This window comes from Nothoprocta perdicaria, unplaced genomic scaffold, assembly GCF_003342845.1.
Source record: "Nothoprocta perdicaria isolate Ctin4 unplaced genomic scaffold, notPer1 scaffold_96, whole genome shotgun sequence".
In the NCBI taxonomy this organism is placed as follows: domain Eukaryota; kingdom Metazoa; phylum Chordata; class Aves; order Tinamiformes; family Tinamidae; genus Nothoprocta; species Nothoprocta perdicaria.
The window spans coordinates 426526-434802 of NW_020456265.1; the positions used below are offsets into that span (position 1 = coordinate 426526).

Consider the following 8277-nt stretch of genomic DNA (forward strand, 5'->3'; position numbering starts at 1 on the left):
TCGTTCCAAGGCGCAGGTGTACATCTGTTATGGATCACAGGCCCGGTCTAGGAGAGCACTTGACATCGCTAGAACTACTCATGTGCTTAAGGTGAAGCTCTTGCTTAAGTGCTTTGCTGGGTTGGGGAGTATCTTTAGAGATATTTAACTTCAAAGGAAATGGAATTGAATTTTCCTATCAATGCATATGGGATTTCAAAAGGGGACGAATTACATCTAGTGGCTGTTAGCATGAGTACTCCCTGAATATGAATGGGAAATGAATCCTTTCTGTCTATATGGAATCATAAAGTGGCATAATAAGTAAAAAGAAACTCTGTTCACTTAAAACAAAACACAGATCATTCTTGGTTTGCATCCAGAGTGTTTTGCAACTCGAGTGAAAGATTGGTTTCTGTGCCCGTTACTGGTTGTTTTTCTGTGGGTGAACAGATGGTGGCTCTTTTATTAGGCAGCCTTTGTAGGTGAAAATTACCCCCTTGTGAGGAACGTTAGCCTAGACCCATGCAATATTTAAGCCCCCTTAAACGGGATTAAATGGTGTCTTAAGTCTTATGCAGGCTCTCTGCAATGAAAGAGATTCCTACCCATCATAAGCTGCATGGGAAATCTGAAAGGAGAAGCAGGGCAGTGCCCTCCAGTCCAGCCCTGATGAACAACAGCAAGGGGCTAACCWTGGACACTTTACACCTATCTGTGCTGAAGTGCTGTTTTTACTAACAATTAAATGGTTAAAGGACATATGATTCTACACTTAGATGAGTTAACTGCAGGAGACTACCTGCATGACTGTGGCTGGGAGCTGCCCTGAAGAAAAGCAATACATTTTTAAACAAGGGCAAAGCATTTGGGTTGCCAAGAGCACAAAAGCTTGTGGAAGCAAAGGTCTTCCAGGGRGCTCAGTATTATACAGGAGAAAATGACTCACACTGCTACTAGCCCAGTCTTCAAAAATATATATGATGACGAGGATATTTATTTAATTTGGAAAGTATTGGGTGACACAGTTTTGTTTCCTTTGTATATGTGTCTCCCTAAACCATATGCCAATGTCCTTTCATGAGCTGATGAATGCATCTAGTTTAGGTGCTGAAAAGAACAGGGGACACTTTTACTGTGTTCCAAAGAATGGGAAATATGGCTTCATAGATTTATTTTTCAGTCACCTCAGTGCACTCCAGTTGACTGCTGCAGATGCTTCTGTAAATATCTGCAAAGGAGGGACCTTTCGGGAACCAGAGGCTACTGATACACCGTGCCCAGCAGCCAGCGCCAATAGAAATATACCCAATGTTCTGTATCTCTGTTTTCTTTTCGCTCCTATTCCAGCGCAGCTGTAGATATTTTTTCCCCTGGTTGAGAGGTGAGCGGTGCCAGTATTTGATCTGAATGTGGCGCAGCAAGTCCTGCCTCCAGCTGCCTGAAAATCCTCCAGGAGGGACGTGTGGTGGCCAGGGCTTCCCTGCTGCTGACAGCAGTGGTGGGGAGCAGCCTGGTGACCCTGCTCTCCCCCACGTTCCTCTCCCTGGCTTTTGCTCTGGTGAAACAGCGGCTGAGGTGGAAATTTTCCTGCATTCCAGATGCTGTTGAACTGGCCAGTGAGAGGCTGGGGCATTGGCAGCTCCTTAAGGTGAGGACAGCAAAAGCAATGGCCATGGGATTGAAATATAAAAGCCAGCCATGTAAGGAATGTTCTTTTTTTTTTTTTTTCCCCCATTTGGCCAAACTAAAAGTCCTCAACTCCATCCTTTATCTGCAAAGCAGAAGTCAAAGCAATGGCCCCTCTCTCTTCCTCCAATCTCTCCTAGAAGTATACCACTAAGCTAAGTCCGTATTTTTCTATATTTGCAATATTAGTTATTACAATGGTAAATTTAATCTCCACAGATATGACTATTACAACCTCACTGCCTTATTATTATTATTATTATTATTATTATTATTATTACTCTTAATACTATTTCTAAAATGGCAATATGCTTTTTAGAGGTAGTGGCATTTTCCAAAGACTTTATCAGTGCCCTCTCAGGCAGAGAAAAAGCCACTTCAGTCTGAGACTCCTGCAGCAATTAACCCACTGGTGCTTCCTTGATGCAATGACTCGTAATGATGAAAGCTCCAGACCTGCTGGCTCCAAGGAATTACTTTTACTGTATCAACTTTTCACATGTAATAAAAAGTATAACCACATGAGAAATTGAACTTATCTATGTACCTCCAGGTTTCGGAGAGCAAAAGACTTCTAAACCAAGTGATGTGATTAGAGAAATAAGGAAATGAAATCACTTAATGGGAATGTGCATTGCGTAGAAGGAATCAATAAATAGTTCCCAGGAGTTATCAAGGGCTGTTTAATGCCTTTTGGACCTAAAGTATCTAATCCCTCCCCTTTCTGTTTTATTTGTCCTCCATTCTATTGCAGAGCTGGAATATCATGCATCCTGTGAAGATCACAACAGCTGCTCAGTCCCAAGACTCAAGGTACAATGAAAGGGTCAAGTTTTCTTTATGTTATGTATCAGATTCTCCATGAGAATTCTTTAGCTCTCCAAAACTTTAAAGCCTTATTAAGGAGATGGATATAAGCCTGTTTCCACACACACACACAAAACTATCTTGCTTTTCTTGGGACTTAATGTATGCTATGGAATAATCATCCTCAGGAATTGGCCAGTAGCAAGAGTTTATCTGAATGCTGATAGACAAAGCAGTGCAATGCATTGTGCTGAATGGCTGGCAAATCGTTTAAAAAAAGTATTTACAGCAGAAGAGAAAGGAGGTAATAAAAAAGTACAGGGCTTGTTGGTGACATCTGTGTAACCTCACTGTGAATAACATCAGAATTTGTCCCTGGATGTTTTCTGACTTACTTGGATTTATTTCACTAAACAAATGGGACAATTAAATTAAGGTAGAAGACTGTCAGTCTCTTAATTCAGGGCCCACTGAAGTTTCCATTCATTTGAATGAGTCTTGGAACAAGATTTTAATTTGGGAGGATATCAAATTATTCCCTCATTACTGTTTACAAGAAGCTTTCAGAGGACATAAGCAACAGCAATGCCAGTTAACCACAGCCAATGGAAAAACTCAGAAAAGAAGAAATGAAAGGCATACTTCGAGCTAGCTGATGATTTTTTATTCAAGTTACTGTCGAGCAACATTGCTCCTCAGCCTGTTTTGTTTAGTCTACTCTTTGTAGACACCAAATCTACCAAAGTAGTTCACCTTAATGACTTTTTCTTCCATTAGTTTGTCCAATTAGTTTTCAAACCTGTGCAAATGTTTAACATCCCCAATGTCTCGTGGAAAAAATGTTCCACAACTTAGCTACATGTTACAGGACAAAAAGAGCTTCTGGGTTTTGTAGACTTTTTTTTCTAGGTGTTTTGTTGTTGTTGTTGTTTGACATTTTTGGGGGGAGAGGTTGGTTGTTTTTTTGCAGTTTCAAACCTACCACATGCTAGTTTAATCAAATGCTTTCTTCTTAATATATTTGGATAATCATTTAGCTTCTCTGCAGTTCATGAGTCTATTTTTGTAAAATAGATGCAACTGTGTAGGGCAATACAAAGCCTGTATTGGGTTACAGACCCAAGAGTCTGGGTCTACACGGTACCAGGAGATATGCAGTGATTTGGCTTTTCATTAGTGAAACTAAATTTCCTTTGTCTTCCACCTATGCAACCCATAGTTTTCAGCATAATAAAACATAACAAGCAAGAGTTCTTGGCAAACAGAGGTAAGTTATTTAATGCCTGTTGAGAATCTGTCCCAGTATATTTAATAAATGCTTTCATTCAATAAATGTATACTCAGCTTTACAGAACATGGAAAACTACAGTCTTTTTCCATCAGGTACCAAAATAATAATAATCTGGCAAGTAACTGCTTAGTCAAAGTAGTAAAAGGCCACTAAAGCCAAGATTTTCTGTTACGACCATAATAATAATTTGCTGGTGACCACCAGTCTTCAGTGAGGATTTCAGGTGCCTCTGGAATTTTTCAATTTTTGCAAAGTGCCAGATGACTCAGAGTCCATGAAGCTCTGCTGCTCTTTCTCACATTGAGTTATATCTGATTGCAAACTAGCCTCGACAAACATGAGTTAAAGAAAAATAAACTCATTCTGAGGAACAGCAACAGAATGTGATCCAGTACTCCTGGTCTCTAAATAATTTTTGAGTAGCTGGAACCAAAGCTCTTTGCATATATCTTAAAAATAGTGGAGGTCTGGATTTATTACTGAATGTCCTTTTAAAAAGATGTATGTTATTTCTATTAGATTCTGTGCATAAAAGGTACATATTCTTAGATGGGAGACTACAACTTCTAAACCAAAATGTAAACGACAAATTCAGACTTCTAGAACTGCAGTACTTCCACTGAGAAAGGAACCCTGAAACCTCATCAGCTACAGTTGTATATAACACCATTCAATTATTACTGTTTTATTAAATTGCAAATTATTTTGTTTTACACCCAGTAGTCCAAAAAGAAGTTCCTACTGACAGTCAGTCAGAGATATTGGGAAAAGGTAAAATCAATAAAATGAAAAACGATCAACCAGTAATTACAGTTGTAAGGCTTACTTCTGGACATACCATGAAAGCAATCTATATTTCAAACCTCTGTTGTTTTATTGCTGTAGAGCCAATCCACTTAAGTCCTAGATGTACCAGACACAGAAGTCAAAGTTTTGAAAGAAATATGCTAAAAATAAAAATAAAAAAGCCCAAGAAGGGCTTTGAGTAAATTTTCATTACTGTGAAACTCTGCTACAGAGAAGAACCACAAGCACCTCTGTGAGCGAGCAAAACAAACTTCTCTTTACCTCCAGCTGCCTTCATGGCACAGATATCTGTCACAAACCCAAAGAAAGTCATATCCAATATGGCAACGGTATACATCAGAATAGATCAACCAAAAGACACCAGTTTTCACAAGCCAAACAAAACTAATATGCATTTGAGGCTGAAACAAACAAAATTTAAGCAGGGGCTTGGGCTTGCTAAGCAATGGGTCACACAGTTGTTGTTGAGTGCTTGCTGAAACCAATGGGACTTGGGAGCATTTGGCCCCTGGTGCTTTCCAGGTCCTGAAGGAGAGACAACTACATTAGAGTCTTTCTTCCTTTCTCTCAGAGCAGATATGAAAAACCACAACAGACACTACAGGAACAAACAGCTCAGCAAAGTCTGGGGTTGGCCAAGACTCAGTTTTGCCTCCTAAACTGGACCATCAGGCTGCACTCCCATTCCCTCCCACCAGAAAGCCAGTTGCAGAGCTGTCTGCTCCTGTCAGCAGCATGAGCAAGAGCGTGAGCAAGRGCTCTCACCTCCTAGCAGCACATTTTTCATACCTTGCCTTGCCTTTTCCTGTTCAGGATGCAGAGAGCCGGCTCTGTCAAAGCGCAGGAGTTGGATCAACATTTTGATTTGGAAAGGAGGAGCATACAGAATTTATAATGGCTCACTGAGTGACATGCAATTTGTAGCTCGCTTCCAAGTCCTCAGGCAAGTGGCAATAGGTCAGTAAAAGCTTTTACCATTGTTTGTTCTGGAATATAAAATCTTTAATCTTATTCATTTTAAAATGATACTGTCAGGTGAGCAGAAATAGGTTTTGATAGCCACTGTGCAGAAAAAGAGCAAATGGATGCTGTCTAATGTGCCTGGGGAGTCTTCCCTGAGGTGGAGAGGAAGGTCTGCATAAGTCAGGGTGAGCATGTACCTGCTGCTTCAGTCCAGGGGGAGTTGATGCACATTTACAGTAGGGGAGTCCTTCTATGTTCATTGCCCCCACATAATATTTACTTTCTACATGCCTGCAGCTGATCCATAATCTCAAAGTAACTTACTAAAGTTAGGAAAGAGTATGTCCCATGTTTTACAGAAGGAGAAACTGAGGTACAGAGATGCTCAATTGCATGACACAGTAGGAGCAGTGCTTGGAGCGAGCTTCCCTGTTTCCTGTTTCCTTCTGGATCAGCTTCTCCAGACAAAGCAAAGATCCCTTTTCAGGGTAGGAACTTCTGAGTTGCACCCTATCTTCAAGCCTTCAAGAGAGGTCCCATAATGTGGTCTCAAACCTCCACAAAGTAAGCTAATAGTCTAAGTAAGCTAATAAGCCTCATAGTAGGACAGTGGTTGCCCATTTACATTTTGAGTGTGTGGCTGCATCTTTCACTGTCTGGGAAGCCTACCAAAAGACAATTAGAGTTATTGAAAAATGTGGCCAAGAGAATAAGCAATACTCTTACAGAGTAATTGCAAAGTAAATAAGGGTGCGTCTGCAGATTTTACCGACATTAAAAATAAACACTAACAACAAAAAAAAACAGCAAAAGAAAACTACTTTTAGGCTACATTCAGAGAATGCYTTTCTAGCAAGAGCTCAGAAAATAACCAAGTAAATAACACGAGAACTAACACCTTCACATTGCATTCTCTCCTAAAACATATCGATATAGATATATAATATTTTCCCTGCTCATCAGCATTTGCTCTACATTATCTGCCTTTTCAACCTGACGTCTCTTCTGAAACCAGAAAGGGATGTCATTTGAATCTCCCCTGGTAGCAGAAGGGCTCCACAGATGTATATTAGTGTGTGATGCTAAGATGTTCCATATTTAGTATGGTTTGAGTGAAAACCCTGACAAAATACTCTGAACTTTTTGGATAAAAGAAAGGAAGCTGAAAATGGGCCAGATTTCAAGTTCGTTAGTATTGGCTTGCAATGCCTCTCAACCATTTGAGTGGTGACTGTTTTCTTTAAGCGTCAAAAATCATAGGAAACTCATTTCAGAGAAAAACTGCCAACAACAATCTGTAATCTGCTATTTGAAAAGCTGCTGAAACACGATTCATTATCATAGAAACTATGACATRCGGCCTATAAAAACCAGTAGGGCCTCAGTGGCAAGCAAGACATCTGAGTTGGTACTAGAAGAAAGCCAGTTTATGGGAGAGACGCAGCCTAGAGAAATAGGCATCTTTACCAGGATAGGGCAACATGAAACCAGGTGGTGAGCACCAAGACATGTCAAAAGTTTCACAATAAAGAAACTCTAGCAAAGTAGTCCCTGTTTCTTTTGATCTTCTCCCACGAGGATCTTTACCTGTGAAACGTGTCAGAGCCTCATCACTCTCCTCCTGCTTGTTGGAAATATCAGACCATGAGTAGGGAGAACACACACTGTAGGTCACTATCTGTCCAACAGCCTTGGTTTCCCATCTCTTCCACACACTGGCCACACTTTCTCTAGCTGTCTGTAGTCTGAAGAATATTAGAAATCAGATATAGGGAAGTCTGTTCCGGTAAATCGCCTGTAGAAAGCAACTGACTGCAGCAAAAGAGAGAAACCCAGAGCTTTGCAGGAGCTGTGGCCCCACCTCTGTTGAAAGCAGTGGCCCTCCTGCAGCTGAAGTGGTATGTGGTCCTGAAGTTCCCATTGCTCTTTCTGTATCAGGAAACCAAAACAACAACAGGAACACCTCATTTCATCTGACACTAGCCAGGAAATTGTGCCCTTTACATTTGGATGTGGAACTTGGCCGAGCAAACCATGCTTTCATCACCTTCAGGTCAGACCATTGCAAGCAATACGTTCTCATGCTGGAGTTAACCACAAAAAGGCACTCAGGACCTGTGCCTGGTTCGTAAGACTTGTCTTAAGTCGGACATGCCAAAGAAAGCACTTCACACCAGTGCTCTGCACTCCCTCTGGAGTCCTGCTCCAGTTCAAAAACTGGCTTCAAAGATCTTGTCTTTCAGCTGTAAAACCTTGAAATAGCACAGGCATGGCCTAACTCACAGTCCATCTTTCTTCTCACTTCCTCTTGCTGTGATCAGTAGCAACAGCAGGTAACAGTTTCAAAAACACCAGAAGAGATTTAGGAGCCTTTAATTTTTTTACAGTACTACGGCCTGTGCTCCTACATGACTTGGACATTTTTGAAAATTTTATGTGGAGTCTTAGTATCTAAAGGTCTTAGGTACAGAAAGGTGGTGTGCCCCCTTGCTGAGCCCAGCTTGAAAAGGGGATGTGGTTGATTAAAAGTAAGAACGTGGTATCCTGCCCCACTCTGATCTACCTGGCATCAGAAATCAGTCATTAGGCACTTTTCCTGTGAAGGTCTATAGTAATTGAAACTCCCTTATCCTCCTGCAGCTGAGGGAAGACCACAGGCTGCTGATTGGATTCTCCATGAAGCTGATTCACTATTCCTTTGTGGAGGGTTCAGTAGTTTATTTGGCTTTTCTACTTAATAC

At 40.9% G+C, this 8277-nt stretch overlaps 1 long non-coding RNA gene across 1 annotated transcript; it reads left to right on the forward strand.

The window, feature by feature from the left end:
• Nucleotides 1–5420, forward strand: LOC112959061. The gene is made up of 3 exons (XR_003251566.1): nt 1–91; nt 2423–2481; nt 5387–5420. It is a non-coding gene; the product is annotated as an uncharacterized LOC112959061 (long non-coding RNA).
• Nucleotides 5421–8277: the final 2857 nt, after the last annotated feature.